General features: G+C 40.0%; 1 protein-coding gene across 1 annotated transcript in view; it reads left to right on the forward strand.

Annotated features, from left to right (window-relative positions):
- The first annotated feature begins 10,775 nt into the window (after positions 1 to 10,775).
- The window catches only part of fbxo42 (F-box protein 42), a 37,648-nt gene continuing 29,628 nt past the window's right edge, over positions 10,776 to 18,795 (forward strand). Inside the window, exon 1 of the mRNA XM_028807939.2 lies at positions 10,776 to 11,206. The gene's annotated coding sequence lies outside the window, so the exon portion shown is untranslated. The remainder of the gene's footprint in view (positions 11,207 to 18,795) is intronic.

Here is an 18,795-nt window from a genome sequence, read left to right on the forward strand (position 1 = left end):
TTATTACATAATTCATTTGAGACCTAGTGACAACATGTACCCTCCTTCTAATTTTACTGATTAATTTCAAGAGTCAAGAAATACTTTATTATGGCAACCATAGAAAAATAGCTAGGAAAATGGCAATGTGATAGTCACCAAAAAAAAAATTACAGTAATAATACTAACATATCTAACATTACACAACACTGAACAAGGAAGATCTCAAATATGTTTTTGACACATTAAGGGGTTGGTATAGGCTACCCCTTTTCTAGTAGCATCAGCGCAGAAATCAACTCTAGACAAAATGCCAACTAATTACATGGGCCAGGTTAGAGCTGCCAATGATTCTAATGTATAAGAACATAAATAATCAGAGACAATCCATAACAGAAGTATTGGGCCTGACACAGTGGGTTTTCATTCCTATAATTTGGTAGTTTTAGTCTTGCCAGTTAACCACAAAAGTGAAACAGCAGAGAAGCGCTGAGCAGCAGATTTTCTATTCCTCAGTACTGACAGATGCTAGATGTCCTGCAGGTGTATGTTCATTCCATATGCCACGTTTAATTTACCGGCAGTGGACTGGAGTCCCAATCAGGGGTTGCCCCTGCATTGCACCAGATGCTTCATTGGATTGACTGCAGCTCCTCGTGAAAGTACTTTGCAAACGTGTCTTCAATGGATGGATGTTATCACAGACACATAGCATGGCTTAGCTGGGGTTACTCGTGTAATATTACTCCCGTGATTAATAATGCACAAGGTGTTTAGAGTTGCCTACTGAATGTTAATGGCAAAGCTAGAATTTGTATCTGAAAACCTGAATAAGGCGCAGTGGTAGCGCTGCTGCCTCGCAGTTAGGAGACCCGGGTTCACTTCCCGGGTCCTCCCTGCGTGGAGTTTGCATGTTCTCCCCGTGTCTGCGTGGGTTTCCTCCGGGCGCTCCGGTTTCCTCCCACAGTCCAAAGACATGCAGGTTAGGTGGATTGGCGACTCTAAATTGGCCCTAGTGTGTGCTTGGTGTGTGGGTGTGTTTGTGTGTGTCCTGCGGTGGGTTGGCACCCTGCCCGGGATTGGTTCCTGCCTTGTGCCCTGTGTTGGCTGGGATTGGCTCCAGCAGACCCCCGTGACCCTGTGTTCGGATTCAGCGGGTTGGAAAATGGATGGATGGATGTGGCATCAGTATTATTATTATTATTGCTATTATTTATTTAGCAGACAACTTAATTGAATGTGATTTACAAACCAAAGTAAATATATACAAGAATGAACTTGCAAACATCAAAAGCAACAGAGAACAAGATAAAAAGTGAGCACAGGGGATTAGAACAACTACACAATTATACCAAAAGCTAGAATACTACAAAGATAAATATTCTAAGTAAGTATCCACTTTGTCAGTGCAACGGCAGCAACCTTGCAGGGGAGAAACTAAGCAGTTCCAACGTATTTAACAAATAATAATTTTAAGATGCGTAAACACAAGTAAATTGAGCGCCATTTGATTACACAAAGGGAGATCATTCCATCGCTTTGGACCAAGAACGGCGAAGAATTGTCCAGTCTTGGCACATTAGCATGTGAATAGCTGACATTTAAAAAAAAGTTAATTTGCAGTAGCCTTTATTCAGATGAATTAATTCTATAAAATGTTAAGTATAGTACATATACAGATGTCAAAGTTCATACTAATACAAGGATAACCTGAAGAAAGGTAAAAAAAAAAATCTTAGAAATTCTACTGTGGGGAAGCTAAACATAGATTCTTTTTTCAAATTTCAATGGAATCTGTTTGAGATTGTAGGTTGTGCAAACACTTTTAACAACACATTAACCTTTGAAAAAAGGCTTAACAGCAGTGTAGTCTGGTGACTAAAGTGACTGAACTTTGTATTTATATTTCAGTGTACCTACACTGAACTGTCGCCAATTCTATCCTACTTTACAATTATATGGCAATCTGAATTTGTCAGCTTTTACAGTTGATAGAAGCAATTTTGATAATGACTGGATGGATAGATGGATGGAGGGTTTTTTTCTGCTTAATACAGAGGTGACCAATTCCAATCCTGGAGGACCACATTGGCTACAGGTGTTCATTCTAACATTTTTTTTAATTAGTGACAAGATTTTGCAGCAAATTAAATTCATTTCATTGTTTTGCTATTTGAAACTCAGACCCTTTAAATTGGGTGAGCAACATTGGTCCTGGAAAGCTACAGGGGCTACAGGTTTTTGTTCCAACCCAACTGTTTCATGAGAAGTCCTTTATTGCATGTGAAGCACTTTATTGCTCAAGTGACATTTTTCGGTTTCATCTTAGTTGTTCAGTTAAGATTTGCAACCCTTAATTTCTTATTTTAGTCTTAAACAGCTTCATTCACAGTTTTTAATTGCTTCTTATTAGCAATAAGATGCAAATACAACAGAAACAGCAGTTCTCCATGTAGCTTGTTTCCATGTGTGTTTATTCACTATTTAGTTTAATAAAGTACTCAGAAGGAAACTGAAGAGAAAGTGAACTAAAAATACACCTCTGTTTTAGTCTTCAGATCATTTGGATGATATCCTTAAAAATGAATAAAAATCTGTGATTTAAGAATAACCTGACATATCAGAGGTCAGCTGCTCCAAGCAAAGAAACTTAGTTTGGCACAAGTAAACTAAATGGTTGCCTTACGACCTGAGCCACCAAAGCAGATGCCTGCTCACCACACTACTTTTTACTGAAAACATTTTTTTATCTCAGCCACTAACCCATTTGGGAATGTAGCAGTTGCCCAAACCAGGTTCTCCTATCTATATACCATGAGTACCTTCTCATGGAAATTCATATGCTGTTATTTTGGTTCACCTACGCTGTAGTTACCGTTAGCTATGTTGTTTGTATGAGTGTTAGGAATATCTGCTTATGTTAGGAATCTGCTATTAGAGCTACAAGTTACTGGCTGCCTTATTGTGAAAATTTATCTTGCCTGAAGAAGGTGCCTGAGTTGCCTCGAATTGCATATTGTAATCTTTTTAGTTATCCAATAAAAGGTGTCATTTTGCTTGACTTCTCACTACATTCATAATGGCTAACATGGTACAACACCCTAGTACTCTGTACACTAATATACAGTGCATCCGGAAAGTATTCACAGCGCATCACTTTTTCCACATTTTGCTATGTTACAGCCTTATTCCAAAATGGATTAAATTCATTTTTTTCCTCGGAATTCTACACACAACACCCCATAATGACAACGTGAAAAAGTTTACTTGAGATTTTTGCAAATTTATTAAAAATAAAAAAATTGAGAAAGCACATGTCCATAAGTATTCACAGCCTTTGCTCAATACTTTGTCGATGCACCTTTGGCAGCAATTACAGCCTCAAGTCTTTTTGAATATGATGCCACAAGCTTGGCACACCTATCCTTGGCCAGTTTCGCCCATTCCTCTTTGCAGCACCTCTCAAGCTCCATCAGGTTGGATGGGAAGCGTCGGTGCACAGCCATTTTAAGATCTCTCCAGAGATGTTCAATCGGATTCAAGTCTGGGCTCTGGCTGGGCCACTCAAGGACATTCACAGAGTTGTCCTGAAGCCACTCCTTTGATATCTTGGCTGTGTGCTTAAGGTCGTTGTCCTGCTGAAAGATGAACCGTCGCCCCAGTCTGAGGTCAAGAGCGCTCTGGAGCAGGTTTTCATCCAGGATGTCTCTGTACATTGCTGCAGTCATCTTTCCCTTTATCCTGACTAGTCTCCCAGTCCCTGCCGCTGAAAGACATCCCCACAGCATGATGCTGCCACCACCATGCTTCACTGTAGGGATGGTATTGGCCTGGTGATGAGCGGTGCCTTGTTTCCTCCAAACGTGACACCTGGCATTCACACCAAAGAGTTCAATCTTTGTCTCATCAGACCAGAGAATTTTCTTTCTCATGGTCTGAGAGTCCTTCAGGTGCCTTTTGGCAAACTCCAGGCGGGCTGCCATGTGACTTTTACTAAGGAGTGGCTTCCGTCTGGCCACTCTACCATACAGGCCTGATTGGTGGATTGCTGCAGAGATGGTTGTCCTTCTGGAAGGTTCTCCTCTCTCCACAGAGGACCTCTGGAGCTCTGACAGAGTGACCATCGGGTTCTTGGTCACCTCCCTGACTAAGGCCCTTCTCCCCTGATCGCTCAGTTTAGATGGCCGGCCAGCTCTAGGAAGAGTCCTGGTGGTTTCGAACTTCTTCCACTTACGGATGATGGAGGCCACTGTGCTCATTGGGACCTTCAAAGCAGCAGAAATTTTTCTGTAACCTTCCCCAGATTTGTGCCTCGAGACAATCCTGTCTCGGAGGTCCACAGACAATTCCTTTGGCTTCATGCTTGGTTTGTGCTCTGACATGAACTGTCAACTGTGGGACCTTATATAGACAGGTGTGTGCCTTTCCAAATCATGTCCAATCAACTGAATTTACCACAGGTGGACTCCAGTGAAGCTGCAGAAACATCTCAAGGATGATCAGGGGAAACAGGATGGACCTGAGCTCAATTTTGAGCTTCATGGCAAAGGCTGTGAATACTTATGTACATGTGCTTTCTCAATTTGTTTATTTTTAATAAATTTGCAAAAATCTCAAGTAAACTTTTTTCACGTTGTCATTATGGGGTGTTGTGTGTAGAATTCTGAGGAAAAAAATGAATTTAATCCATTTTGGAATAAGGCTGTAACATAACAAAATGTGGAAAAAGTGATGCACTGTGAATACTTTCCGGATGCACTGTAGTTGTTTTATAGCACACAGATTGTGCTGCCTTATCTGCACATGGACAGCTGCTTCAAGCAAAGACACTTAGCTTGGCATAAAGTAGACCAAATAGTTGTCTTCATTCATGGCTCACACCAGTGCCAATCACCAAAGCAGATGCCCAATCACTATTTCCACTGAAAATGCCTTTTCTCATCTGCTAACCCCTGTGAGAATATGGCCTTCACCTACACCAGGTGCTCTTACCACTATACCTTGAGTTCTTTATCATGGAAATTCCTATGTTCATTATTTTGGTTCACCTACACTATAGCTTCTGTTAGCTGTGTTGTTTGTATGAATGTTCGGCATATCCACTTAAGCAGGGTATATATTATTAGAGCCATAGTTTACTGGCTGCTTTGTCAAGGAAATTTATGTGTACTTTAATATAACTACTTTATAATACCTAAAATGTACAGCTTTATCTGCACATGCACAGCTGTTCCAAGCAAACAGACTTACTAGCTTGGCACAAGCAGACCAAATGGTTGTCTTCAGACTTAAGCTTCATCAGTACTAATCACTAAAGTTGGTGCCCGCTCACCATGCTGCTTTTTATTGGAGGCGTTGCTCCTCAGCTGCTAACCCTGTGGGAATATGGCAGTCATCTACTCTAGGTGCTCTTAAACAATATACCTTGACCTAATTCTTCTTCTTCTTCTTCTGCTCCTCCTCCTCCTCCTGTTAGGGGTTGCCACGGTGGATCGTCTTTTTCCATATCATCCTGTCTTCTGCATCTTGCTCTGTTACACCCACCACCTGTATGTCCTCTCTCAGTACATCCATAAACCTTCTCTTAGGCCTTCCTCTTGCCTGGCAGCTCTATCGTTAACATCCTTTTCCCAATATACCCAGCATCTCTCCTCTGCACATGTCCAAACCAACGCAATCCCGCCTCTCTGACTTTGTCTCCTAACCTTCCAACCTGAGCTGACCCTCTAATGTATTCATTTCTAATCCTGTCCGTCCTCGTCACACCCAATGCAAATTTTAACATCTTTAACTCTGCCACCTCCTGCTCTGTCACCTGCTTTCTGGTCAGTGCCACCATCTCCAACCCATATAACATAGCTGGTCTCACTCCTGTCATGTAGACCTTCCCGTTCACTCTTAACTCTCTTCCCTTACCAGTCATACTGCCAACATTCAAAGTTCCTAACCTCAGTTCCACTCTCTTTACCTTCCTCCTGTCCTTCTGCCTCCGGACATGTCTCCCCCCTCTTCTTCTCCTTCTTCGGCCAACAGTAGCCCAATTTCCGCCAGCGCCCTGCTGGCTAACAGTACTGGTTGCGGCAGTTATTAACCCGGGTCTCGACTGATCCGGTATGGAAATTTGTATCGTTGTCCACATATTTATCTGGTAAAATTTTACACCAGATGCCCTTCCTGACATAACCCTCCCCATTTATCCGGGCTTAGGACCGGCACAATGAAACACACTGGTTTGTGCATCCCCTGGCGCTGAATATACCTTTACCCAATCAAACAAACAAATTGACATTACTATAAACCAAAATTAATACAATACAGAAAACATTAGGAAATCTGAAACAATTCTTATTAAAAATACTTATGTAAAAGTACAGATGATGGAAGTTGAGTCTTTTCAAGTCTTGGTGCATCTCTACTTCAGACTTTTGTTCAGTCCACAGAGGTCTTGCCAGTTTCTTTGGATATTTGGATGTCTTGTCTGGGTGACAATCTTCTCTCTCTCTCTCCTGTTTTCTTCTTGTGTAAGCACCCTACTTAAAATGACCTTTCTTTACATAGATTTAACAGTAACTGCAAGAATAATCAATAATCTTAAAACCACTGACATGCTGGCATTACATCAACATTGTCTCTTTCCCATGCTGATGTCATTCCTGATCCTAATTACCCCAGGGTACTAAATTCCAAAAATACATCTAGCAAACTGTATTTTAAGACCTCTCTAAAAGAATGATGTACTGTACAGTAAAAATAAGAAATTTCTAATCAATGCAGAAGTTATATCAGTCTCTTGAAGTTTACACTGCTGTCAGTTTCAATATACTGTATTTGGTTAGTTCAGGTGCCCCAATTTCTGGCGGCTTAATCAGTGTTAGTGTTTGTGGCATTCTATCTGAGAGGTAAAATTGCAGTTCAGATTTGATTTGAATAAAATATTTGCAGTCCAAGTTCCTGCTTTATATGTTGTTTAATTCATAGTCCATTATTATGAGTTTGAACATATAATAAATGGTTAAATAATATTGCACAATAACCAAAAGAGCCTCTGTGTCCTGTCACTATTCAGGAAGAGGATATTGAGGTGGTGCACTCCAACAAGTACTTGGGGTTCCACATCAATGGCAGGTTGGACTGATTTTGTAACAGAGGAACAAGAGAAGAAAGGCAGAGCAGTCACTTCTTCCTTCGGAGTCTGTGTTCCTTTAATGTGGGAAGTGATATCCTTCACATCTTCACATTTGTGATGGCCACTGCAATTTTATATGTTGTGGTGTGCTGGGCTGGTAACATCAATTCAAGAGACGCCCACCAAATCAACAAACTAATTAAAAGGGCAGACTCCGTTACATGATGCACTCTGGATCCCCTGGAGGTAGTAGCAAAGGAGAGAGTTAAAACAATCTTAGTGCCATTATGAACAATTCTGCACATCATCACGCTGACACAGTAAGACTTGAGTACTTTCAGACAACAAATGATTCAGTACAAGTGTGTCAGGAAACAGTTAAGGGGCTCCTTTTTACTAACAGCAATATATCTGCATAATGCCTCGCTGTGACAGACAAATCAGAAGTTTTCTTTTTTTTAATTTTCTTGCTTTTCAGTTATTCTGGTATGTGTTTAGACCATATTGTGTGTGCCCCTGAGGATGGACAGGCATCCTGGCTGGGATAAATGAAGGAGCCATACCTGGCCAGGAAACCATAATTGAAAAACCAGGAAAATGGCCTCACCAGAAGCAGATCATTCCCCAACATGGCAGGTGGCAGTTTTCCTCAGGGCTAAACCCAATCAGGACACCTGCAGGGTTGCATGGGAAATTAAATCTAGAAACATAACCCTGTCTGTGTCTTTGGGGTCTGCCAGAGGACGCTGTCGGGGGAGGACTGCCCTGGTTTTCGCACAGCCCGGAAGTACTCTGGATGACTGGGACAAGAGACCGGAAGCAATTCCCAGGTTGGGATGGTATGAAAGCCTGCTACCTCATTTGGATTGAGTCAGAGTTGGGAGGCAACAGTCATTGGAGGAGAGAATGAGAGAGAGAAGTGAAAGAACTTTAAAGTCTGTATATTGGCTGTAACTGTAACTGTATTGGGCTGAGTGAATTAAAAGTCCTTTATTTTAGAACCAGAGTTGTGTTGAGTCATGTGTATCAGGGTTTTGTGAGCTCGGTGATGCCCCCTAATGTTCACTATAATATATATATTATAGTGAATGTGTGTGTGTATTTAGTTATATAAAGAGATTCTGTAAAAAGCCAAATTTTCCCCTGGGGACAAATAAAGTTTTATCAATCTAACTCTTTAATGTTTGTGACTCCTAGTCCTTAACAAGCAGGTAACTCTCCTCTTAATATATGACACCGTCAGAGTATCAGTATTTGAGTTTACGGGGGAATTACTGTCACACAAACAGAGTACACTGCAATTCTAACTTGCATGTACTAATCAGCATGTTACTACTCTGCGGTGCCTTTAATGAGTTTATCTATCTTGACTCAAAATGTATGTCTTCCTTACCTGAATAATCTCAGAACATAGTTGTCATAAATGTATACAACTAAATTACTGGTAAATATGAGGAGAGGAATGGCTGTTATTGATTCAGATGTAGATATTTGAGTGGCAGCCAGGTATTACATTTCTCAGGAGTTTTGTCTCCTAAAGTGTTTATAGCCCACCAAGCACAGTAGGAGAAATGGATACCTAAGGTCATGTCTCCTCTGCTGTAACTGATGGTGGCATTGACAGTTGCTGTTTTCAACACTCAGTCCATCTCTCACCCTTCAATGGTAATATGCATATTTGTAGCTTCTACTTAAAAAAGAGCTTTGTGTCCTGAATCCTGATATGTGATCGGAGCTTCTGTAAAACCTTGTTTGTTTAGGGGAAGTCCTCAGAAAGTAAGGAGATGGAAATTGGTCTTTGAAAGCATGTATTTGTGCTGGCTGTAAGGCGCATCTGATCAAGACAGTACTAAATATTTTGAGCCTAAATAAAAAACATACCTGACCACCTCAGCACAAGACAACATTGAGGTTTCTTATGGTGCATTAGAATATTTTATTACTTATCATGAGTCTGTCAATTTCGTGCTCTTTACTTACATGCCAGGACAAGGAGGTGCAAATGGCAGGCAATTTTAGGTAGTGGGGCATTCAAAAGAGAAGTTGTAAATTAAGTTGTGTCTATATGCCCAGAGGGGGCTGGGCGGCCTCATGATCTGGAACCCCTACAGATTTTATTTTTTTCTCTCCAGCTGTCTGGAGTTTTTTTTTTTTTTTCTGTCCTCCCTGGCCATCGGACCTTACTGTTACTCTATGTTAATTAGTGTTGTCTTATTTTAATTCTTACTTTGTCTTTTATTTTTCTTTTCTTCATCATGTAAAGCACTTTGAGCTACATTATTTGTATGAAAATGTGCTATATAAATAAATGTTGTTATATACAGAGGTAAAATCTCTGTAGTTCAATGTGGTTCTGGGTACCCAGAGTTCACAAGGACCCTGATAGACCCCAGGAATTGCAATACAGGGGGCCTAAAGTCTGTAACCATGCATTTGTGTTCAGCTTCTGAGTCTAGGTGGTTTCATTTTCATGACATTTTCCAACCTTTGGGCCCCAGGACCAGTGCCTGACATGCCTATTCAAGGATTCATGCCTGCGGACAGATATTCTATTGGACATTGAGCAGTAACTGTGGAGACTGCAGGGTCTTGGCATACTGTATGTGTGAATTTCTTAGGGGTTCCAACTCTTGTGAGGATGGAGGGAAAAGAGATGGCAAATGTTCTTACAAAACAGTCTTGGAGGAGTAAGGTCCAGAGGCAAAGTCAGAAATTTCAAAGTGTGCAGACCTGGAAACAACTGGGTGGGCAAACAATAAACCATTCTTGGGGTTCCACCTTGAAGATTATGTTACGGAGGGACATTCCTACAGAATGGTGGGGGCTGGGGGGCAGTGTTAGGTAGGGTCAGTGATGCTGTTGCAGTGCCTTCACAGAAAGAGGATCAAAAATCTGTAATTAAGAAATGCATTAGGAAAACCTAGCAGAATTATTGGAATAAAAGGAAAGAAGGAAGACACCTGTTTAATACTCTCCAAAAAGAGGTTGGAAATCAGTGACTGGGTGAAAATAATTGGAGGGTACAAATGATACTGACCCAACTTAGAATCACACACACTGGATTAAGTAACACATTATTTAAAATTAATAAACATAAAGCAGGTTACTGCAGAAATTATATTGAACCAGAGGCTGTGCAACATGTTTTATTTGACTGTAGGTCCTACGAGGTGCATTGAAGATACTTTAAGGTGAAGGATTTGGGAATTATATAGATTTCTCTGGAAAATGTTTAAAAACTGACTTGCCATCACAGAATACAACCATCCATTATCCAGCCCTCTATATCCTAACTACAGGGTCACGGGGGTCTGCTGGAGCCAATCCCAGCCAACACAGGGCGCAAGGCAGGAAACAAACCCCGGGCAGGGCGCCAGCCCACCGCAGTCACAGAATGCATTCGTGTCTATTTGACGTTTTAAAGCACTTTGAGGTTTATTACATAATGTGCTTTATAGTTATAACTGTGCAGGTAGTGTAGTGCATATCCAGAATGAGCGAGTGGAGCTACGTGCGTGAGTCTTCCTGCGACCCCGAGTTTGGGCTATGCGATTTGAATCAAAAGTGAGATTTAAACATCACCTAATTACCTCGTGACCGAGTTTCATACGCACGCGCTCGCTTTCTGTAATACCGGTGTGACCTATAGGTGGCGCGCGTTGCCGGGGTAAACTGAGGCTCGTCTTCCCACTTTGGTCTCGCGAACGTAGACGTGCGCGTTCTCGCGCTGTGCATTCCGGTGATGCTGGGGAAGATGGCGGCGGACTGGGTTTGGAGAAGCCGCCGTTGGCATTAAAAGAAACTGGGGAAAGGGAGGTGGAGGTGGAGCCTTACGGGAGAACGGACATATGCTGAGTGTCTGTTGAGAAGAACAGAGACGAAGACGTTGGAGGGTCCTGCCGTCGCTTTATTCTTGGATTAAAGGGACAAGTCGCCATCAAGGAGAGGCGCGCACGCTCCATGAAAGAAACGAATACAAACAAACAAAACCGACAGTTCTATCACTCAAGGACCAGACGAAAAGGAGAATAATAACGGAGAAGCCGGGAGGACACCGCCGCCAGTAGTTGGCAGAGGGGAAACGAGGGGCGGGAGAAGCAGGTGAGCTCGGGTGTAGATGAGGTTGCATGCGAGGGTCGCACCCCTTGCTTTTTGGGGGGAACGGGGATGCTGCAGGTGGAAGTGACGTTCTGGTCGCATCTTTGGACGCAAACCCCCGAGGTCGTGAACAGTCCATTTGGTAGAGCAGTGCACCGGAGACATTCTGGTTTTTCGTACCTGCATTTTTTGTGTTCGTTTTACCATAAGGTGGGCCACCCAACGCTCTCCTTATTTGTGTTTGGTGGCAGCAGGTCCCATTAAAAGGGTACACCACATTCTTACCATCGTACTAACAATCCGTCACCGGGAGCCTGTAGTCAGACATTTGGCTACTCATTATGTCACAGGTACGCAGAGTTTGTCAACGGACACCCTGTCTGTAGTAACGTTTTGAAGACGTATAGCGTCACGCACTTATTCTTGAAGATGATCATAAACTTGTATCCTGCGTACATTTCGGGGTTTCCGGTGTGTTGTGCTGTCGGGTTCCGTGCGAGGTGCGCATTCTTTGCAGTGTGAAGGGGATCGTGTGTTAAATCATATTTATGAGTCAGCAGACTAAAATCGTTCACTTCATTTTCCTAGTAAGTTAAATAGTATAAGGTGTTCAGGCACAAATCAGGAGTGCCTGAAATTACGAAGGCCACAGTACAGAATATGAAATAAAGTCACATGTTAGAATAGATTTTTTTTTTAACAGTTGGAAATAAGTAGGTCGGCTAGTGTTATAAATGAAGATGCTTTCACACTGCTGCATTAGTTTTCCAAAAAATGAAAATGGTTCCAGTTGCCCTGTGACCATGCTCTAGGTAAACTGGTGAGGAATATGGATGGATTGATGAACTGATAGTAAGCATGTGGAATAACATAAACACATGACTGAAAAAATATTCAGTTAAAAAATTAAAAAGTGTAGTAATATGATATTCCAAAACCCTTTTAATACAGTTCAGGGTCACTAGGGAACTGAGCTTATCCAATTCCTGAGCCCTGAATTCATGAGATATCCGTGCAACACCCTAGTAACATGATATTCTTAAACTAATTTAGGGTTGCTGGAAAACAAGAACCTATTCTGGGAGCACTTGGTGCAAGGCAGGAAATGGCCCTGGCCAGGGCAAAGGTCCAAGCTACCAGAAGTGTGGTGACACACATTTTAAAATTGGTGAGGAATTAACAGAAGACATTTGACAAATTAGAGACCATTCATTCCTTCAAGCCCCTTTCTTTAGCTGATAATTAAGCTGTCCCAATATCTCATTCAGATCCTTCTTACAGGTTGTCTTCAACTTCATGTCTTAGTCGTTTGTTCCAGATTCCTACAACTTTTTGTGTAAAGTGCTTCCTGGCATCAGTCCTAAATGCCCTTTCCCATAATTTACTGTGTTCTCAAGTACAGAATGCTGCTGGATGTGCTTTATTAATGCCTTTGAGGATTTTTAATAATCTGGATTTAGATCCCTGTATAGTCTCGGTAAAATAGCTTATATGTAGCATTTTCAAACAAAAAAAAAAAACACCAATATTATAAGATTGGGCCCTTTTGAAAGAAAACCAGATGTACACATTCCCTTAGCACTCGTTTTCCTCTGGCGTGGTTTCCTCTTGAAAGACCAAATCACAGTAAACCTATCCTGCCACTTGCTTTATGTTGTGTTGATTTACTTCTGGATTTATATGAGAGCTCATCCCACAATGTCAGTTCTGCCACACAAGCAAATAGAAAACGCATTCATACATCTAGAAAAATAGTACCAGGACTATGCCATAAAGTGATTAATTCCAGTTCCCTTTTGTTGGAAACATGGAAGACATGTTTTCTTATATCAAAACTTTTGCCGTTTCAAAGTGGGATGTAATTAGCTACATTTTTAGGCTTTTAGGTGCTTAGTGCCCTAACTCCTCTATTATAAAGTGCCAGTGCGGGCAAGATATGTTTTTGAATTTATAGAAAATGTTTATCTTTAGAACATAGTTTTGCTTGGCAAATGGATATATACCATGTTTGTAGAGAAATGTTTATCTTGAAAAATACCATACGTATCCTTTAATAGCAAATATTTGACCATTTACATGAAAGTAAAGTGACTGAGTGAAGCCAGAAGTAGAAATTATTATCACATATAGACATGTCTCAGTGCATACATGCCACGTGATAGACTGTTGTGCTGTCCAGGGTTGTTTCCTGTTTTGCACCTGGTGCTGTTAGGATAGGCCCCATCACTACATGGACCTGAGTTGGGTTAACAGGGTTTAAGAATGTATGTGTGGTCTTCAGTATTATTTGTGTTTTAGAGTAATGGAAAAGTCTAAGAGTGTATAGGGTTGCGACCTCATCATACTTAAACACTGAGTTAGTTGTTAACAAGTATGTTGGAAACATGTAGTTTAATTTCCTCCATGTTTGTTCTTTAAAGTTAATTGACAAGTTTATGTTAGGCTTGTATACTTGAGTGTGCATTGTGATGACTGTCGCCCTGTTCAGGTTTGGTTATAGTCTTTTCTGTTCATTCTACCAATTGTTTTTTTCAGTACTACGTCTATGAATTATATGGGCATCATTTTCTGTCCTTTTTTTGAAAATTTTAGTAATCAACTAGTGGGACTGTGCACAACTGAGCATGACATGCAGTTGGTCTTGTATGGTTTTAAGTATTTTTAAAGTGGGTGAAATGTAAAATAGTTTAAAGGTGATAGCTATAAGAATGACTCGGTAAGTAAAAATTATTTGCTTAGTCTGTATGCTCATTTTCTGTTCCAAGATAAAAGCACAAGTTAAGCTTGTTTTGTCCTTTTGAAAATCCTAATTTCATATTTTATTAGATTTGGTGTTTAGTATCATCATGTAACATGGTATTCTCAAATCCATTTATAATCCATTTCATGTTCATGAGGTGATCCAGAGTCTGTCCCACTAGCACAAGGCAGGAACTAACTTTGTCCAGGCTGCTAAGATGCATTGCAGAGATACCAAGTGTTTAAAAATCATGAGCCTAACAAGCTAACTCTTGGAGGTAATTTACACATTTTGTGAAAAAGAAATTGGCTTCTTAATTGAAGCAGCTTTAGGCATACTAGCTTCTATAGCATGCATCTAATAAGCTTCTGGCATGCTTTTTAATCCACCTCTCTGCAGATTTGCATAAGAACTACTGACAATACTGTAATAGATGTAATGTGCTGTGCATTAAAATCTCGCATTATTTAGTAAAACCTAACTTTCATTGAAGTATTATAAAATAGCCCTGTTTTTGAACAGAATCAGACAAAGCATACAATCTACATATTTTAAAGGTATTTGTGTATTGTACTATTCTGTTTTATTCAGAATTTATTTGGCATTCAGTTTATTAGAGACAGGTATCATTTTAAAATATTGCCTTGTTATTGTAAAATTAAGAAATAGACAGTATTTAGTATCTTAAAAGAGAAATTAAAGTTGGCATGAAAGATAAATTAAAGTTGGCAATGAATAGCAGTCATGCTTGACAAATTTGTATGCTAACTTGGAAGTCTCCAGTTGCCTTCAGCCTTATGTTCTTATGTTATTTTTGCTCTGCTGAGCCCGGCAACATATTAAAAACATGTTTAGTATAAGTTAATGATTTTTCCTCGTTGGATTAGAAATATAAATGGCTAGAACAAATTACATGATTAAAGGATAAGTTTGGTAAATTTAAGTCCAAGCTGTTTATCCATAGTCATGAAATATATTAATTTACCACATGAAATTGTTTTCTAAAGACAGGCAGTTTTTTTAAATTAAAAAAAGCCTTGTCTTACACTTTAAAAAGGAGTTGAAGGTTACCAGGGCTCAGCATGAAAACAAAAGCCTTAAAACTTACTGAATCCAACTAATTTGAAGTAGCAAAGGTACCAGTGCATTCCGAGTTTCTGTGGCATGCTTGTAAGAAGAACTAAACTGAAAATAAAACATTTTTATTATTCTTGGTACTATTTTCTTCAGATAAGGATATGTTTCCTATTTGCTTCACTGTTTGATGATGACATCATGGCTGGATTATTGACATTTACCCCGGGCACACCCAAATGCTGGCACATACAATAAATCAAATGGAAGCTCTTTTCCCACCACCCAGAAAAAAAAAATTATTGCGTTATTTCACAATGATATTGTCTGGTGCATATGTGTGTTTAGGTAGTTTAGAGACAACTAGTGGGAGAGAGGCTGACCATGCGTGTAGACTGCAATCAAGTGACAACATTCCTGTCTTGTAGCACTAGGGCCTGCATTGAGTGTGCATGTTCTCCCAGTGTATTTATAGATTGGTTGGCATCAAAAGGGTTAACTGTGGATGATTACCTGTTTTAACACTGAATACTGGAAATGTGTCAGTAATACTTATCAATTAGTTAAAAAAAAAAGTTTAATTGTTCACGTGCCCTGAAATAAATTACATACATCCCATTTTTTCCAACTTTGTTATGTATGCAAGCATAAAGACTCTGAGTGGTGGTATGACATTTTTTCAGCGATTGTCTAGTTGTCTACAGAACAGAGACAGCAATTTACATCTGGGTATCAACATTCAGTAATATCAGTAACAGTGCTTAGAGACGATGTTTTGAGCTGTACCCCGGAGTAAATTGCTCCCTGTGGTCGAAAGGCAGCTGTGGAGGAGCACCGGTAGTGATGTGACGCATAAAGCCAGGATTCTTTTTAAATGATAGATTCTCACAGAAATATTTTTTGCGTTTTTTCCCTTCTCATACCATCCTGGGTACATGGTTATGCAATATGTGTGCAATTACAAAACGCAGATCAATATTTGATTACACTGGCTTGTTTTAAGGCTTTTGTTTTGACACCGGACCACAGTAACCCTTCATTTCCATTTTTAAAGCACAAGAGCAGGCTCAGTATATATATATATATATATATATATATATAGAAATTGCTTCACTTTAGAACATAATTTAATGTGGCAAAATAATACAGTATATACCATGATCGTGAAGAAATAACTTGAAAAATTCTGAACTTTAAACCTGAAAACGAAAGAGTGTTGTAGAAATGGAAGTAGATAATCTATTTGTTCAGTTATGTAACGAATCATAAAATAAGATTATCTATATGCTTGTGTCTTTTTGACTTGGATGAAAAACCTGCAGAGGCCCTGAAACTCATTAGAACACAGTGGTGTTGCTTGATGTTGTTCTTGTTATTTTTGCACCAGAGTTTTCATAAAGAGCAAGGTTCTTCAATCAATGTTTAGGGGCTAATTACACTATATAAGGAAGGCAGTTTATCAAATAACAAAAATAATCCATCCACGCATTTGCCATAGAAAACATTTTTTACAAAAAATAGAAGTTTCATACTTAATGAAATAGAAGCCATGTTACAATATTTAGTTGTTGATGTGGAACCAAACTTTTTTGATAGAAATTTTATCATGTTATCTTTAAACTAGCTGTGTTACCTGACTTCTCCCGATTAAATTTTGAAAGACAAATGGCCTTGGTTATAGTGCTGTAGGTTAATCGGATATATCAAAAGTACTGTGTAACTAATTATTTTTCTGTATACAGTGTATATTTTTTTAGTTGTTAAGTGGTTAAGGCTTTGGACCTAGGACTTCCAACCCTGAGGTTGTGTGTTCAAATCCTGATACTGACAGTGTGTGACTATGAGCAAGTCACTTCACCTGCCTGTGCTCCAATTGGAAAAACAAAAGTACCCAATGGTATCTCAAATCTTATAAGTCGCTTTGGATAAAGGCGTCAGTCAAATAATAAGTAATAACATTATTAGGTCACTGGAGCTGCTCTCTCTTGAACATACTATGTACAATTGCCTATTAGTAAAACATTAAATCAGTCCAATCCAATCCCTGCTTTTCCTAATGATTTGACTTTTGTTGATGGCCATTGCAAAACACTGCTTTACAAGAAAGTTTATTCTTTTGAATTAAAATGGGTAATCAGAAGGAATAATGTTAAATTTGAGAATTTTTATCGTTTTTTTTATCGGTTGCATGTGGTCTCCTTTTAAAGTTTGCAGATATGAATGTATATGTAAGGAATTATTGGGAGCTCAGGGCTTCCCTTTTTGATGGTTGATTTTACAGGTTGGATTTGGAGGGGTCCTGTTTCAAAGTCTGTACAATCAAATGTATATTACAGTGGAGTAGTTCACGGGGATCCCATTAAGTTTAAACTGATATCGTCACTCCTGGCTGGTCTTAAATCCAAGGATAGTACTTCTGTCTCTGCTTCTCTCTCACTCACTTTTTGCAACACACAGCCACATTACCTGGCATGCTCACTTAAGCTTCATAGTGTACTTGCTAACCGTTGACAAGGGTGGACAAATCGTAAGTACATTTGGTAGTCTGCTTGGCTACCAGCTTTTGCCAACTTGGTAGTCTGCTTTCTAGTAGCCCAACTTTATACAGTATATGGATTGGAAGGATACCTTCAGCTATTTCCGACAATACTTATTTGTAAAGTTTTGATGCACACGAGTGCATAGGACTCTTCTACCACAATACAGTAATCCCTCGCTATATCGCGCTTCGCCTTTCGCGGCTTCACTCCATCGCAGATTTTATATGTAAGCATATTTAAATATATATCGTGGATTTTTTGCTGGTTCGCGGATTTCTGCGGACAATGGGTCTTTTAATTTCTTGTATATGCTTCCTCAGTTGGTTTGCCCAGTTGATTTCATACAAGGGACGCTATTGGCAGATGGCTGAGAAGCTACCCAGCTTACTTTTCTCTCTCCCTTGCGCTGACTTTCTCTGATCCTGACGTAGGGGGATTGAGCAGGGGGGCTGTTCGCACACCTAGACGATACGGACGCTCGTCTAAAAATGCTGAAAGATTATCTTCACGTTGCTATCTTTTGTGCAGCTGCTTCCTAAAACGACATGCTGCACGGTGCTTCGCATACTTAAAAGCTCGAAGGGCACGTATTGATTTTTGATTGAAAAACAAACTCTGTCTCTCTCTCTCTCTCTCTCTCTCTTTGTCTGCTCCTGATGGAGGGGGTGTGAGCTGCCGCCTTCAACAGCTTTGTGCCGCGGTGCTTCGCATACTTAAAAGCCAAACAGCCCTATTGATTTGTTTGCTTTTCTCTCTATCTCTGTGACAGTCACTGCTCCTGACACGCACTCCTTTGAAGAGGAAGATATGTTTGCATTCTTTTAATTGTGAGACGGAACTGTCATCTCTGTCTTGTCATGGAGCACAGTTTAAACTTTTGATAAAGAGACAAATGTTTGTTTGCAGTGTTTGAATAACATTCCTGTCTCTCTACAACCTCCTGTGTTTCTGTGCAAATCTGTGACCCAAGCATGACAATATAAAAATAACCATGTAAACATATGGTTTCTACTTCGCGGATTTTCTTATTTCGCGGGTGGCTCTGGAACGCAACCCCTGCGATGGAGGAGGGATTACTGTATAAACACAATTGACACGTTGGAAGATACTATTATAGCAAATACAGTGGAACCTCAGTTCACGACTATAATTCGTTCAAAAACTCTGGTCGTAAACTGATTTGGTCGTGAACCGAAGCAATTTCCCCCTTAGGATTGTATGTAAATACAATTAATCTG

The sequence above is a fragment of the Erpetoichthys calabaricus genome, chromosome 8 (assembly GCF_900747795.2).
Source record: "Erpetoichthys calabaricus chromosome 8, fErpCal1.3, whole genome shotgun sequence".
NCBI lineage: Eukaryota > Metazoa > Chordata > Cladistia > Polypteriformes > Polypteridae > Erpetoichthys > Erpetoichthys calabaricus.